Source organism: Lontra canadensis, unplaced genomic scaffold (genome assembly GCF_010015895.1).
Source record: "Lontra canadensis isolate GAN:19392208 unplaced genomic scaffold, GSC_riverotter_1.0 scaffold25, whole genome shotgun sequence".
Taxonomy (NCBI): Eukaryota; Metazoa; Chordata; class Mammalia; order Carnivora; family Mustelidae; genus Lontra; species Lontra canadensis.
In genome coordinates, this window is record NW_022631019.1 from 19,316,519 (window position 1) to 19,333,798 (window position 17,280).

General features: G+C 43.2%; 1 protein-coding gene across 6 annotated transcripts in view; it reads left to right on the top strand.

The window, feature by feature from the left end:
• ARID1A (AT-rich interaction domain 1A) overlaps positions 1-17,280 on the top strand; it is a 69,286-nt gene that overhangs the window by 6,369 nt on the left and 45,637 nt on the right. The window contains exon 1 of one of the 6 annotated variants that reach the window (XM_032863849.1): positions 8,655-8,783. The exons of the other annotated variants lie outside the window; for them this stretch is intronic. The gene's annotated coding sequence lies outside the window, so the exon portion shown is untranslated. Of the gene's footprint in view, positions 1-8,654; positions 8,784-17,280 lie in introns of those variants that run through there. 6 annotated transcript variants of the gene reach the window in all.

Consider the following 17,280-nt stretch of genomic DNA (forward strand, 5'->3'; position numbering starts at 1 on the left):
TAGAGGAAAAGGTGTTTGATCATTCTCTGATGATTGACACAGCAGCTTCTTCCTCTCTGAAGGAACCAAATGTTTCAGAGCTTTGTGTAAATACTTGCTGAGCTGTCAATATGTACCCAGGAGGTTTCTGTAGTAAGATGTAAACGGCTCTATAGAATGTTTGACAGGCAAATTAATAAACAGTTTTCAAGCAAAGATAATGCTAGTCTGTTCTCATGTGGGGGAATAAGTAACATTGGAGAAAAAGAAGTGTGGGTAGGGAAGAGGGTAGTAAGGGGGGTGTGGAGATGTGGAGGTAAGGAGAGATGACCTAAAAGAGATTGGAAGTGAAAAGATGCTGTCTGGGAAGAGAAGCCGCCATGGTCCTGGCTCCAGGCTAAGTTCAGGGCACATGGAGCCCCTGTTCAAAATGGATTGCCGTTTCAGAGTGAAAATAAACAGAAGTTTGGAAAGAAGATACTAAGTTTCAATAGTGAGGTTAAGTGCTCCAAAAGCTTGGTTTATGAGACTCTGAGTTTCAAAGCCTTGTTCTTTGGGAAAGGTTTTGTAGTTGGTGAGATGTTTTTAGGGTTGGGTTTGCATTTTTGGAATACCAGAAAGGAGAGGGGAGAAAAAGATACTGCAGCTTCAGCGTCATCCTCAGCATCTGTTTTGCTGTGGCTCTCAGGATTAGAAGCCCACTTTATGGGCTGGGTTTATTTGTATAGTTTTCACTGGACTCCTGTGCATTCTTCATATATATGTTCAAATTAATGCTCCCAGGTTCCTGGGTTAGTACAAGGCCCAAATGTTTGGGGACTCACTAAATCCTGCCTGAAGGGTTATATGGGTAAATTCAGTCTTTGTTTTTGAAATTGCCATTTTAGGATTAAAAACATTTCTGTGTTCCTTCAGTGAAACATTCTTTTTGTGGAGGAAGAAATATTTTAGAAGTATTTTAGCTGTGTGCCTGTAGTATTCTGCTTTGGTAGCCTTGTGAGATGACCAGATTTATCTCCTCAAAGTCTCTTTTTAAACAAAATCCACTGACTCTGACACCAGTTTTCTTCACAAGAAGTGTTTTTATAGACCAGAGTCCTGGAAGTGCCTGTTTGACTTAGCATAGTAGTAGGGAATATGAATATCATTATGGCCCTGGCCATAATTTTTAGGTTCCGCTAACTTAAGGCTATCAGCTTGTTCTAAAACAAAATACAAAAACTTGGGTTGACACGGACGTTGGTTGCGCAGGCCTTTCTCAGTGTCATGGTGATAAGGGTATTAGACCATCAGACTCCTTGCCAAGAGTATGATTTCTAGCTCCGGGATTTGGAGGTTCAGATGGGAGTAGGAAATAGCCCTCTGTGAACACGCCAGTTAGATACTAGGGGGGGACTTAAAAAGAGACAGTATCTGCTTCAGAGGAATTTCATTTTCTTGGCGAAGCATGCTTATGTGCACACATCTGGAAAACTTGCAAAGCAGGGTTTTATAAATGGGTATAGACCAAACTAAGTGTGTGGGCTGAAGGAATTCAAGAATAAGGAGCAGTCAGAGTTGGGCAGGGTTAACCTGGGACAGTTTTTCGGAGGCAGTGAATCGTGAAACTTAATGTTCAAGAGGGGGAAAGTTAAAATATTAATTTGCTTTTTCATAATGCTACCCTGAGTGCCACAGGCTCTATAGGATCCATGTTACACAACCATCTCCAGACCTGTAGTTGCTTCATTCTGGTGACTTTGAGAATTTGGACTGTCACTATAAAATTCCGTGAAAGAGAGTGGCTCCAGGGTCTTAGTGGTTCTTGTGGTTATGTGGGGCCTTTAGTACAACCTGCCAAGTTCTTGGCTAGTTTCAGGGGCTCTTTTGTAGTAATTTTGGGTTTGGAAGGTAGTGTCACCTTCAGAGTTGTGTGCCCTGGACAACTCTGCAGTGATAGTGGTTCAACTTTGGTTGGAGAGCTTAGGTTTTTTTCTTTTTTTGGCAGAGCTAATCGACTCTTCTTAAAACGAGAGCCATGAAGTACCTGTCCAGACACTTAGGCTGCTGTTATTTCTAAAGAGTTGGGAGCTGTGCTGAAGCTGAGTTGCTTGGATCAGACCTTATTTTGAGGGTTGATGGGTGGGTAAGGCAGCACATGTGCAGTTTGCCCATCTGTTCAGAGAAATGGCCTTTAATATTGTTTTTGATTAGGTTGGCCATGGCCAAAAAGCTCATAAATGCTGCAAACACATGCTTATTCCTACGGGAGCCTCTGAAATGGCAGTGATTCTGGTTTCTCTCTATCTGCTGGTCCATGTGCAGTTGGACCACACATGATTTCTGGCGCTTTTCAAGGGCAGTAAGTGGATGCTTAACCACTGAAGATGCCTGGAGAGTCCAGTGCCAGGCCACGTGCGTTCACGTGGAAGAGAAGGCTAGGTTACACTGTTGCAGTATACAAAAGTATAGAGTTCTGAGTACAGATTCTAGTCTAGAAATCTCTCTCTCAACTTGTTTTGCCTTGCCATTCTGGCATTTTGCAAAGCGAGTTTCCAGGAACTCAGAATTGAGGCTCGGTGGTTCATCTGCGATGGATAGTAGGGGAGTAGGGGCCTGAGATGAACTCCTTAGGCTGTCTGGGTTTTAGAGGAATCCAGGCTAGGGTGAATGTTGACTTAACAACCTTGAATATTCTTCCTGAAATTGTTCTTTCCCCCCATTCAAATGGGATGGGATTAGTTTTTATTAAATGTTAAGGGACATCTGAGTGAACTTTCATGTGTTTTTGCTAGTCATGTGTGCATGCCAGAAGATGGTCTTGGGACAGGTTGAGTCTTTATTTCCCAATGGCTTCTGCATATTCCAAGGGTGTGCTGCAGTGAGAGGTCCAATGCCAAGAATGCATTCCAACACGCTGCAGAGTAGGAAATTTGATCCCTAAAATGTTGACTTAGTGTTGGTTATGGTACATATTAGAAATCACCCAGTAATCCAGGACAGATTTTTGTCACCCTCCAGGAAGCTAATGTTGATATGAAATACTAAGGGGCTTTGGGCACCGGGGCTATGTGCTCTGCAGGCCCAGAGTGCTGCTTAAATTGCCACCCATATGAAGAGGAAATGTGCCATGTGCTTTTTTTCCTCTTTTGCATTTGGGCTTCCTTATGGCTTCGTTGCTTCTGGGTTCCCAAGTCTGCAATGTTAGATATTAGACTTCCTCCTCCCTTGGCACGGGCACATTCATGATTTTCTGTGGCTCATCACCAGCAGCCAAGATTTTTGTATGCTTTTTCCCTCTTAAACTTGTTAGCTTTCAGCTTGCTTGTTTATAGACATCTCTGTTAAAAGGAACTCCCTGCTCAAGATCTAGCACCAGCATGACGGCAGCAGGGGAGTTTAGGGGCTGGTGTGATATCAGTCATTTAAAAACCCATTTGCTGTGTGCGTGGTGTTTTTTATTTTGCCTCCTGTTTTCCTTGAGGTCACAACTTGCTTGTTGGGCATGAGTGCATCTGGGTCCAGCTGTTCGCTCTCAACTGACTTAGGCCTGGTATACTTTGACTTTAAGCAGAGTGTGAGTTCAGCCACATGGTAGATGATTAAAGGCTACATAGTGCTGAGTGCTTCCCCTTAGAGGAAACAAATGCCTCTTTGGGCTCTTCTTGCACAGTGCTTTCCCCCTCCCTCTGGGTAGACCTTCTTATGGCTTTCTCTTGTCCTTAGTGAACAAGTCATGCAAATGATGGGATACTGAGGGTGAGTGTTACTGTTAACAGCCATGCATTTGCGTACTTACCATGTGCCAATCTTTGCGCTGGGTCTCTCTATGAATTTACTTATTTAATCTTCAAAACCATGAGAGGTGGATTCTGTTGTTACTCCTCCCACTTTACAGATGAGGAAATAGAGTAAAAATGAGAAATTTGCCCTAGGGCAAAAAGCTAGTAAAAGGTAGAGTTCTGATATGAATCAAGGTTTGCCTGATTCTTGAGCACCATAACATTTTAAAATACTAAATTTGCTTCTTCAAAATAAATTATTCAAGCACTAAGGCTTATTGGGACATTATTTTTGCAGTAGCCTGGGACTCTTAAATGGGGTAAAAGACTGAAAAGCCTTTAGTTACAGTTTTACATTATGCCTAGATTTCTGTCCATCTAGAATTTTATTTAAGTTTCTGATGAATGGCCATGTGATTCCCAATGTGAAGAATTGGTGGCATTTGGTCATTAGGCCACTTTTCTTTTTGGGAGGGACCTTTGAGAGGAGTGAGGGTAGGGGTGGATTGAGACTCAAAGATAGACTCCTTCACTTTGATCTAAGTGAGAGCAACTTGCCTTATGAGAGTATTTGCAGATTGATTTTACTTTCTATGACTTGGAACACTTGCAGGAAAGGCAAGGTTTATGGTCTTAATTTCCACTCGGGGAAAGTGAACACATGAAGATTGAGTACCTCACACAAAGTTTCATAGCAGAGTCAGCTCTAAAACCAAGGTTTAAAGTTCCCTTATGCTGTGTGACTTTAGGCAGGTCACTTAACTTCTCTGAATCTGTATCCTCAACTATATAATGAGGAAAAAGATCTACCTTGTAGGTTTCAATAAATATTAATAAGATACAAGAAGGTACTATTATCAAATAAAATTTGAACATTACTCCTAGTTGGTAGAGGCCCGTTTGAGAGGGGGATAGTACCGAATGGTTAAAGACACTTGGTCTTTACCGAATTAAAAGCTATCCCATAGTTCTTAGCTACATAATAAGTTATATTAATGCTTAAAAAAATAACAGATTTTATTACGCATCTGTTGTTCTGGTTTGAGAGATTAGTCTAGTGGTTCTCTGTGGGATCCCTAACCATTAGCATCAGCATTACCTGGGCCCTGTTGAGAAATGTAAGGAAGGGGGCGCCTGGGTAGTTCAGCCAGTTAACTGTCCAGCTCTCTATTTCAGCTTGGGTCTTGATCTCAGGGTCATGAGTTCAAGCCCCACATTGAGCTCCATGCTGGGTATGGAGCCTACTTGAAAGAAAGAAAGAAAGAAATGCAAATACTTATCCAGACCTGCTGAATCCAGAACTCTAGCAGGGTGTTTTAACAAGCGCTCCAGGCCGTTGTGATGCATACCCAAGTTAGAACTACTGGGTTTATGCATTTATGGTCAGCTGTGCTACAGAGTATATCTGAATTACAGGAGGGACTTCTTCCAGATTATACCATAGGCTAATGTTTCACATGTATCTGCCCTTCCAAGATGTGAGAGAATTACTGGATAGAGAAAAGGTAAATGCATGGGGTTGGGGAAAAGAAAGGAATACATTTGAGATGGATCTTCTACTATGCAGTAATGATAAACTCCAGTGACCAAGCAGTTCTATTTCTTTATAGGTCTTAGGGACTCCCTGCCTTCCAGTTCTCTTTTTCTTAGCTCTTTGGTGACATGCAGAATGAGGATAATCTGAATCTGTGGTACTGATTGTTTGATGAAGGTGGAAAAGTTCATTTTAGGATTGTGACTGTGTGGTCAGCAGGTATGACCAGGCAAGTAAATTGACTAAAAAAGTGATTCTTGAAAATGGCACTCAGGCCAGTTTGGGAGCTTTGATTAAACGCCATAATGTCCCTTCTGCTCATGATGGCCAACTGATCTGAGAACAGCGCCTTTGGTGATCTGCTGGTCTCTTAGTAGGACATCCTTAATGACCTCCCTCCTTCTCTCACACCTTAGCCCCTCAGTGGCTAGCCAGAGTCTTGCTGTGATTCCTTTCCTTGTGACCCTTGTCGTAAAGTCCTAGCTTCTCTAAGTCAACTCCTGACAAGCTGCCCATCTTTGAAGTGGTTGAGATCTCTCCGAGAAGCAGACTTTTGAGCCAAGACCTGTCCCCAGTTGTATGACTTGATAAATAATGATTGTGCTTGGCACAGAAATGGAAGTTTGAGAAATGGTCCAGGAATAAACAGTAACAATGCAAAGACATAGTGTAAAACCAGTGTTCTGGTACACCTGCACTTTCTGAAAACCTGATGTGGTTTCTGTATTGTTCCCATTAAAAACAACTTTCCTAGCCAGGTCTCTTTTCCCTCCTGTCTGAGGAGTGAAGCTGTGATCACTGTGATCCGGCTGCGATGAAGGCCAAGGCTTCTAGGAGGCAGTGTACTGACAGTTTGATCTGTGATTTGACATTTATGGGTACAGACAAATAATTCTAGTAGGGAGTCCTATGTTCTTTGTGTGTGCTTGTGTGTTTTAATCTCCCTTTGTCATCCCTCTGCCTTCTAGCTTGATTCTCTCTGTTTTTTTTGTTTTGTTTTGTTTTTTACCTTTTCCATTCCCTCTTTTGATGTCTAACTCTGTTGGTAGAATGCAGAGCACATGGAGGCCTAGTAACTTTACCAAACTAGAGCTGGTAAAATGTCTTTATTGGAGATGCAATTTACACCACTTTGAGATCGACTGGTTATCTGTGTGCCTCAGTTGGAGGTACCTGCCCTAAGGAGAGGCAGGAAGTGCCTTTGTCTAACTAACAAGCAGAAGTTTTCCTAAATGATCTCTATCTCTTCTACTCTCTTTCCCACTTTATTGCCTTTGGCCTGGAGGAGACTGTTTCTTAGCCTTCCTCAGTCTGTTTTTGGGGTTGTGTTGGTACAGGACAGATTGTAACATTTTTGTTTTTCTTTCTAGTCTGTGATTTGAATCCTCTGCTTTCCCAGTGCAGCTTTGAATCGGCTTCTTTAAAACCCCTACATGAAACCTCAAGTGACCAATATGTGGTCTCATTATGGTATTTTGGGTTAAAATAAAATGAGATTGAGATAGCTGGGTTCACCCACCCAGACGTATTCACCAAAAGGAAATTCTGTGTGCCTTGAATAAGACAATCTCCAAAGAGTGTGTGAGCTAAAACGAAAACAGACTTGGGGGTGGGGGGTGAGGAAAAGATAAATTTTAGCTAGATTTGCATAACTTAGCTTGCCAGGTATCCATCTCAATTTGATTATACTGGCCAGAGATAGCAAATAAAGAGGAGAGACAACTAAACTTCAGAAAAGATAGCTAGTAACTTCGGTCTGACCCAGGCATATTTCTGGTAAAACTGATGGAGCCAGCCAGGGTCTCCTGTACACATTTGTGTCAACAGTGGTGTAGAGGAGGTTGGTACCAACGTGCTTTTGGAGCTTTGAAAAGAACTGGAGAATTTACAGGACTATATGGCTTTTCATTCAGGGAATTGCTGACCTTAAAAAAAGCCTGAGGATTTAAGAGGCATCTATAATCTTAATAAGGTTGGCTGTGCCCTGGGCCATTCTTTAACTTACTTGATTGTGCCTGTTAGAGTTCAGAGTGGATTTCGGGGGACCAGGAGAAAGACTGGATATTTTGGAAAGTGGTCCAAGGCAGCCCTAGGAATTAAACACAGTGGCATTGCTACTTCACAGTGTCTTTACAGGACTTGATTGGATTGATGACAAACGGAATCTCCGACTGCATGTAAATCAAGTTCCTACAGCTCAGTGATGTGTCACAGATACCTTTTTTAGTACAGAAGGAGAAATTTTGGCAGGATGTAGAACTGTGCACTTAGAGAAATTTAGGATCTTTTTATATAACCCATGCAAGACCAGTCCAAGTTTGGAATTACAGATAAAATAAAAGGAGTGGGGGAAAATGAGAGCTTCTTAAAGAGAAAGCAAATGAGGCCTTAAAGTTTTGCGACTATGAGCAGTTTTTGCCTTTGCCTTTTTTGTTTGTTTTTAAGCAGTTTTCTGCAAAGCAGTTTAATATGGAAGAAGGAAGAGTATTTCAGAAACTAGGTCAGAAGAAGTAAGTGTGATTTAGAAGTGTTGTCTTTATTGAAAAGTTGCTATGTGCCCTCCTGGGTGAAGCTGTGTTTGTAAGGTTACATGACCAACCCTTGGCTCTCTCTGTATTCCTTACGTGTACTGTATCACTTCATGATAAGGGACAAGTAAGCAGGGCAGAAACTGTTTTAAAAACCGTGCCACTCCGTTGGGCTTGTGGTCCATCCACGCTAAGGTCCTTTCCCTAATAGAAACACCAAAGAATGGTTTGTGGGAGGAAGTACCTTTTCCTGGTGTCAACCCAGACCACCTCATGTGGGTAGCAAGGTCTGTACATTATTTTTAATTATCGAGCGCAGTACTGGGATGCGACATCCCAACCTGTTTTTCTTGCATACCATCAGGATTTCCTAGACTTGATCCTATTCCCCATTTCTCAGGAATTTGGGGGGATAATAACTTTTTAGCTCACTTAATTGCCCAATCCTGTTACGGACTTACTTGCCAATGTAAGAAGTCTATGGCAGAACTTTTTTTTGGAAAACCTGTGAATACCTACCTTCCATTTGCAGGTTGCTTACAGTAATGCAACAAATACTTACTGAGCTTCTACAATGTATCAGTCATTGTGTTGTGAACATAGGATTCATAATTTCTGCTTCCATGGAGTACTTTCTAGTGGGGAAAGATGTAAGTAAATAATTACAGATAACCATAATGAAGTTGTAATAAATGCACTGGAGGAGAAGTACGACCTTCAGTAAATTATCTTTTGACTATTTTTTAAAGTAAATTTTTATATATGATTACCTTGGCTACTGGGTGGCTTTGTAATGTTGGGCTCTTGGGATGGGTACTGGTCAGTTCTGATTCCCTTTCCCTTCACTGCTCCAGGGTCAAGTGTTACAGGAAATTCTCCATCTAAGATTGGACTTGTAATGGGCTAGAGTCCATTGTTTCTCATCGAGGCTCTTCTTTGTGTGGAGATGCATTGCAGGACATTTGGCATCCTGCTCCCCAGGTAATAAATGCCAGTAGCACCACAGAGTTGATGTGATAACAACAACAACAAAAAACAACAAAAAAGGCACTTTCATACATTTATTTCCAAACACTTCTCAGGGGGTTAGTTTTATTCTGATTGAAAACTATTGGGCTTTACTGTCAGGATTCTTGGGAGGAGATTCCTTGGGATTCCTTTGGGAGAACAGACTGAAAGTAGATAGAGCTTGAAAACTGGACTGATCAACCCTTTCGATGGCTGACTTGTGTTGTTCTTGGTTTTTAAGCAGGTATTTTGAAACTGCTTACAACCCATTCTGCTTTTTCTCTCATTGAGGGTAAAGGGAAGTAATGTCTGTATGTGTAGTTTATGAACCTGTATGTTTAACAAGCATTTCACATATTTAATCATTTCAACTATCTTACATCTTTGTTAGACAGTTTTTAATCCCCCTGTTTTACAGATGATTCTGGTGCAAGGGAAGTGACTTGCTCAATGTAGTATCAAAGCCTGTGCTTTTTTTCCTCTTTTTTTTTAAAAAGCATAACTTCGGTTTGTTTGTTAGCTGACCTCTAATTGACCACTTTGGGTTTCTGGTCTCGAGTGTATAGGACCAGACCTTAAGTGTTCTAGTTGCTAAGCTTTGTTTCTAGAAATCTGGGACTTGTGCAGGATGATAATAGCTAACATTTTGGGTGCTAGAGGATATAACAGTCAACGAAACACACATCCACCTCTAGTATCTCTAGACATATACCCACTAGCTTATGTATTTTAGTCTAAGATACAGACATTAAACAAGATAAATAGTAAACCATGGAGTATTCTAGTGATACATGCTTGGGAGAATGGTTAATCATGGACCAGGTCTAAGAGCTGTGCAGGATCGAGATACTGGATGGGTTTACCCGGGAAGGCCACGTTAAAGTGTTGTTTGATGTGGAAGAGCGCTATACTAATACTGGAAGAAAGAAAGTGTATTCCTGGTGGAGAGATGGGTGAGGCCACAGCATGTCCAGTTGGTTTGAAGAAGAGGGTCTTGTTTTAATGTATTAAGTCATTCATTCAGCCAGCCAGCCCCGAGGGTGCTACTACTATTGTCTCCACTCTCTTGATGCAGAAACTGAGGGACAGAGAAGTTGAAGGCCTTGCAAGGGCAGAGCTCTTAACCATTGTGTAGGACTGGCCACCCAGGGCCAAAGCATTTCCTCTGCATGAAGGAGGTTAGGAATTAACAAGGCCTCTAGAATTTCACTTTCTCTTCCATAGTCCCCTTTCCTTTCCTACTTTTAAAGAAGGAAAGTTGCTTTACACACACATCTTCACTGTCCTGGAGCTTATCTTCTAGCCTAGAATACAGACCGTGAGCAGCATAAGTATATAGTATGTTAGTGATATGTGTTTAGGTGAACAAGACAACGCAGGGACTCGGTATATGAATTTCGGAAAGCTTGGTTTTGACTGAGACTGCTGCTTATTTAGGAATCTGGGAGTCTGAGGTGCATTCCTGGTGGTTTCTCTATTGGCCAGGCATTGCCCTCTAAAGACCATTGTTTGGCTAAGGAAACTGAACGTGTATCTGAGCTCTAGAGTCACTTGGTACTAGAGATGGGAATGCTCCCAGACTTGACAGGAGAATTGTCTAAGGAGATTCCTGGCCCTCTCCCAGAGCTGCTATTCGAATCTGGAGGGCCTGGAGGGCCGGATTCCATTGTGTTGCTGAGGACGTTAAGGTACAACCTGGCTAGTGCTTCGCTCATTCCCCCAACCCCAGCCCACCCCAGGGAACTGGTCAGAGAACTGGGATGGGAACCCAAGTGTCTTCTCAGTCTAGTACTTTTCACCATGTTGTGCTGCTGCCTTACTCTTGAGATTAAAAAGTTGTTAAGGAGGGGATATTTAATTTTATCAAATGGCATTTCAGTTCCTGTTTAATCATCTTCTTGGGGACTTAACTGTTTTTAAACCTGGGATTGAAGCAGTACCTAACGAGGAATTCTTTCTCAAGAAGTTGTGTGGTTTCCTCAGAGACTTTTGTAATTTGTTAGAAATGGGGAGAGATTGGTTAGCTAAATTTGGTCGTTCAAAAAAGTGCTCCTCATCATTTTCAGAAGAGCATTTTCTTAGTGAAAGGTGGCTAATGAAAGTGCGCTGGTTAAGAAGGACTCATCGTTTGTTGTTCATTAGTTTGGTGCTGTTGCTGCACTATTTGAAGGGCTCTTTCTGGAACCAACGAAGAAATAAAATACAGCCACCTGGTTGTGGTTTTTCTGGCATGCCTCTTCTGGGTGGACAGCTGTGAGGTGGTTATTACAGTTGGCTCTCATAATCTGTTTGAGTTTTGCTAGATGATTTAGTGACTCTTACCTCTTTGGTCTCTTTTCTACCCTTCATAAGTTTTCTGTGATCATCTGACCTAGAAGGATGGAGCACAGTAGCCTAAAATCTCTGAGCCAGGGAGAGAAGCCCCTTGTTCTCTATCACTTTTAGAGACAGAGTGTGGATTGGAAGATCTAGTCTGATGTCTGGTTGCAGCCCCTCCTAGACGTTTGGTCAGGCTGGTGCTTCAGGTGATGGCTTTGAAATGAGTTCTTAGTCTGCAGAAAGGAACATGCCCTAATCTCCTAGAATTATTTCTGTAAACAGAGTAGGGTTGATAGAACTTTTCATTGAGTTTGGGTTATTTTTTTAAAGATTGTATGTCTGTCTGTCTGTCTGTATGTATGTATTTATGTATGTATGTATTTGAGAGGGAGCACAAGTGGGCAGAGGGAGAGGGAGAAACAGACTCCCCGATGAGCAGGGAGCTCAGGAGCCCAATGCAGGACTCGAATCATGACCCGAGCCGAAGGCAGACACTTAACTGATTGAGCCACCTAGGCACCCCTGAGTTTGGATTTTTATTGCCTTTTTTTTTTTTTTTTTTTTTCAGATTTTATTTATTTATTTGACAGAGACGGAGAGAGGGACCACAGGCAGGGGGAGTGGGAGAGAGAGAAGCAGGCTCTCCACTGAGCAGGGAGCCCAATGCGGGGCTCTATACCAGGACCCCAGGATCATGACCTGAGCTGAAGGCAGACGCTTAACAACTGAGCCATCCAGGTGTCCTGAGTTTGGATTTCTGAATTTGTATTCTATTTGGACACTTAACAGAATTTTGAAAGTTGTTTTTTTTTTTTTCTTTTAAATCTCTTTGGAGGGGGCACCTGGGTCACTCTGTGTCAAATAAATAAATAAAATCTTTAAAAAAAGACTCTCTTTGGAGAGGTAGTTGTTGTTAATATTTGTCTCGCCATAGGCAGATGGACCAGTTCATTTAGTACTTGGATGAACTAGCACTAGAATGTTTTCCATCTCTTGTAGAAAATTTGGGGTGCGATTCTTAGGTTAAGAAGGATAAGAATCTTGGGCTTGGTGGATTTAATTTCCTAGGTCAAGTGTTGGTATGTCTGAAGAGGTATTTTTCTTTTCCTATCATCAGTTTAGCTTCAGAAAATCTTAAATAATGCCTCTGGTGAGACCAGATAGGAGGTTAAGGAATGTCTTATTGTTGTCCTAGGTCATAAACAGTATAGAAACCTGACTGTTTAGAATCCAAAACAGAATGAAAGGAGTCTCTTTATTTTAAGAGGCAGAGTCTGGGGGTGGAACTAAACAAGGTTTCTGGGCAGTTTCTCTTCAGTTCGGGTAGGGGTCCTTGACCAATTTTCAAAGCCGTGAAATACTGGAAGAGTAAGAAGAGAATGAGGAGGCTTTGGATACAGATGTCTGTGTGGCCGGGGAAGAGGGCACAATGAGAATGATTTATTCTGGTTAGCTGCTGTGTACCAGGGTATAAAGGGTGATTCTTTTTAGGGGAGTCTATTCTGTCCATCCTGGGATCCCAGTGGAGCCACGTGGAGCTTGGGGGAAGCTGAAAGCGTTGATTGGGAGAGGCCTTACCTTTTATATTTGTCCCTGCCTGGAATGCCCCTCAACAGGGGAGGGTCCCGAACGGGAACTGGATCAACAGCTGCCGCCCGTCCCTGTGATCACAGGAAGCCGAGGCCGGGTGCCTTTGTATGGGAGCTCCGCAGCCAGACAATAGTTTGTGCTGGCGGGGCCATGTGGCGAGTCACGTGACCTGGGGCTGTTTTCTGCCGGGGTCCTTACCCATCTGTTCTCTCGGCTCTTTCTGGGTTATCAGGCGCCAGTCCAAGTCCTCCCAGGCAGCCAGCTTCATGGCCAGAGATTACGAGCACTAACCTTCCTGGCAGGGGCGGTGTGGCTTCGCGTTTATGCAGATTAGCCATGTGTTTCTCACTTCAAGGCGTTCCACAGGAAAAGCCTTTTCCTGTGTTTGGCTCTCAGTGGGCGGTTCCCAGCTTACTGTACTGGGACTCGGCGAGCAGCAGGCATGCACGGGAGGGATCACAGTACACTGGCCCCCTCCCATTCCACCTCCAGTGCTACGTCACCACAACACAACCGCTCGCGCTCTCATACTGTTGGTGTCATTCATTCGGTGCCAAGATTGCTTTAAAAAATTCCCTTGGCCCCAGTTCAAACAGGAGTACAGCTGGGATGTGTTAGATTTTAGGCAGTCTGCCCTCAATTTGAGATGAGTTATAAATAGCAGTGCCGACTTCCTTAACTACCGCTCTCTGAGGTAAAATGCAGGTTAATTACTGTGGGAATCAATTAGGGGGTTCTTTCGGTTAAAGAGCCAGGGATGCTTTTTTTTATTGTTATTATTAAAAGTCATACAACAAATCTGGCCAGGAATGAATTGAAAGCACAAGGAGTAAGGAATAATATTTAGATGTCCAAATTCCAGGTTATGGCACGAAGTTTATACTGGCCCCAGCTATTTGGCATTTAGGATGACAGAACAAGTGGTAGTCAAGACTTCTGCATTCTGATGGACAGCTTTTCCGCAGCCCCGGCCCATCCCTCTCTACTCCTGTTCTTGCTAATCTTTGGGTACCAAGTCTGGCTCCTTAGGTTTGCCTGCTGCCTGGTCACATCCTTTCTTTATCTTCGGATTGAAACTGAAGCCTGGAGCTTTCGGACTTTTATTTCAAGAAAATTAAGTTGATCTTTCTTTGGTGCCACAGGAACATGGTGTGATACATTTTGGTGAATAGTATCTTTCTGCTTGGAAGTTTGAAGGAGGGGGCCTTGGGGGAGATCTTCCCTGCTCTCTTCACAATCAGTCATGGTCAGGAGTTGGAGAATTTTGAAGTCCAGGTTGTTATATCTCAGCATCCCTGAGGGTTGTTACAGCTTTTCTTGGTGCAATAAGAAGTTGTCAGGGATTCCATTAGCCCACTGGTCTGGAGGGGCATGTAATTACTTTTGCCTGGATTAGGGGGACTCTGTGTGAATGGTTAGTCTACAGACTGTTCTGACTATATTCAGAGGGTCCAGCCTACTAGGCATCTTTGCCCTTGATGCCCCTCAACTGCTTCTTTTGATGCATTGTATTTGGCAGGCGGTCTGGAACACGGCCAGTGATCTGGAAAGAGATAAGCTGTGGATGGAGATGGATTTTTTTCCTTATGGCTCTTTCCCCCTTTTTTATTTTTATTTTTTTATGAATACAGGAGAGTATATAGCAAGGGGCCCGACTTCCCTGATCAAGGGGGCATCATTTTCTTCTCATTTATGTGTCTTTGTGGCAGAGCCTTTGCTTTCTAAGTATAATCACAGTAATCTACTCCTGTGGTTTCCCATTGAAAGGATTTCCTCTCCATCATTCCCAGAGTGGAATCTCTGGCTCTTTGCAGCCAGAGTTTGGTGTTTCCCCATTCCCTGCCTCTTCCTTGATGCCTGCAGACTGCTGCTACTGGCTTTTCTGTCTTGCATGTAGTAGGGATTTTTCTGGCTGGAAATTGCTATTTTCCAATAAAGCTGATTAGTGGTGATTTAAGGCCCCTTCTCTGTTATGAGAGATTGTAAGATGTCATTTCATCTATAACTGCAAATCGCAAATCTTTCACAATGGTTTGAAATGTCAGAAATGTGAGTTAGGTCTCTACTTACCTCCCCTTCTGATATGAGCGGATGTTTAGCTTTGACATGAGACCAGAGTTATCGGATTGTTTGAACTGAATATGTTTTAATTTGCAAAGCTGCATATTCTGTTGACTATAAACCTTTGGTGAAGGGAGGGGGTCAGAAATCTGATGTCCAGGAGGGGCAATGTCTAAATTTTATTTTTAGAATAAGGATTTCTTTGACTTGCATTTATTTTTGGTCTGCAAAGATTTCCTAAAGTTGATGGAGGAATCCTTGAAACCTTTATTAATTAGGCCCCTCTAAGTAACTGTCCTCCACTGGGAGTACAGGTCTCTAGATACAAGGGAGAAAGAGATAACTTGCTTTTAGCCTTTTGTTTCTAAGCTGTGTTTGGGGATGCATTTGTAGTTTGAGGACCTCTCTGGTACAGCATGGCACATAAGATTCTTCTCAAAAGTGCTGCTTCTCCCCTGGCTGTTTGTTCTACCCTGCCTTCTTTTTTCTTTCGGTTTAATCCCCACTTTTTTTTTTCTCTTCCCTCAAAGTCATAACCTGGTTTAGGGTGTGCCCCTGGCCTATGGCTAGATGGTTTGATCTGGGCTTTCTCCCTATAGTATCCCCTACCTACTTCTTACAGTAGGGCAGCCTGGCACATTGAAGTTACTGGGCCCTAGCTCTGCACCTGCTTTCTGTAGCAGGGAGTGGAGGGGAAGGACTTTGAAGGTGATCTCTGGCTTCCTAGAACAGTCCTCCCCCCACCCCCAAGATTTTATTTATTTATTTGACAGATCACAAGCAGGCAGAAAGGCAGGTGCAGGGAGGTGCGGGGAGGAGCGGAGAGGGGAGCAGGCTCCCTGCTGAGCAGAGAGCCCGCTGCGGGGCTTGATCCCAGGACCCTAAGGTCATGACCCGAGCGGAAGGCAGAGGCTTAACCCACTGAGCCACCCAGGTGCCCCCCAGAACATAGTCTTGACGGATGCAGTCAACTAGACAACTAAGTGTCAAATCTTAGGATTCTGAATTCATTATAGGAAGTTTAGAGATCTAAGAGATCAGAGTGTGCTGAAGAATGGGAAGTGCCTTTATGTTGAAGGGTTGGGTTTCTGCTAGTGGAAGCCATTGTGGACAGACGGGCAGGGCAGGATACCACTGTGTGGAGCTGGGCATGCCCCTGTGTGGGTTGAGTCTGAAGAGTATAGAACTGCAGCACAGGAGCGCCTGGGTGGCTCAGTGGGTTCAAGCCTCTGCCTTCAGCTCGGGTCATGATCCCAGTGTCCTGGGATCGAGCCCCACATCAGGCTCTCTGCTCTGCGGGAAGCCTGCTTCCTCCTCTCTCTCTCTCTGCCTGCCTCTCTGCCTACTTGTGATCTCTGTCTGTCAAATAAATAAATAAAATCTTTAAAAAAAAAAAAAAAAAAGAACTGCAGCACACTGTGGACTTCAGAGCCAGGCAGAAGCACTGCTAATCGTTATTGATAATAGCTACTATTTATTAGGCATTTAAATGGTACTGTGTGTAGTGTGTTATGTGCATTTTATTTTTTTTTTTAAGATTTATTTATTGAGAGATTGATTGATTTGGGGGGAGGGGCAGGGGAGAGAGATTGGGAGAGGCCAAGGCAGGGCTGGATCTCACAACCCTGAGATCATGACCCGATGAAACCAAGAGTCAGATGCTTAACCACTCTGGTGCTCCAAGTTATGTGCATTTTAGGTGAAAATTTTTCACTGTTTAGGTGGACTTATGCTCAAGATTAGACAGTGATAGAGTTGGATTTGAACCCAAGTCTATAGATTTACACATTCTTTGTTCTTTCTGTGCAGTACTGTACAGGATGTAGACAGGAATTTTGGAGCCCTTGGTGAACAGGGAAAGAAGAAAATGATTTGTGAGCATTGCTCTAGAACTGTCAGTCCAGTATGATAGTCACTCGCTACAGGTGGTTATTTGAATTTAAATAAAAGTAAATAAAAATAATTCAGTTGCAGGCGTCTGGGTGGCTCAGTCAATTAAGTGTCTGCCTTAGACTTAGGTCTTAATCCTGGGCTGGGATGGAGCCCACATTGCTTCTCCCTCTCCCTCTGCATCCCCCCCTCCCCTCCCGCTTTTGCTCTAGCTGGCGCTCTCTCACTCTCAAATGAGTAAGAAAACCTTTAAAAAAAAAAAAATTCCGTTCCTCAATCACACAGCCATATTTCAAGTACCTAAGTCACATGTCACAGAAAATTTTATTGGACAGTGTGTCTCCAGATCTCACTTAGTAGTGTACATTAGAATCATCCAAGGATCCTAAGGAGTGGAGGGAGTTGGGGAGAGACACAAGCATTCATGTAGCCTCGCAGAAAATTCTGATCTGTAGCCCTGGTTGACAACTACTGCTCTAGAAGCTCCACAGTAACCATGGTAATGACCGCCCCACTTGTGTTGTGGGGAGACCTGGTCTGACAGAGATACCTAGAGTGGGCTGGTCTTTCAGTTGAGCAAGTGTAGTCTCCTTACCTGGGGGCCACATGG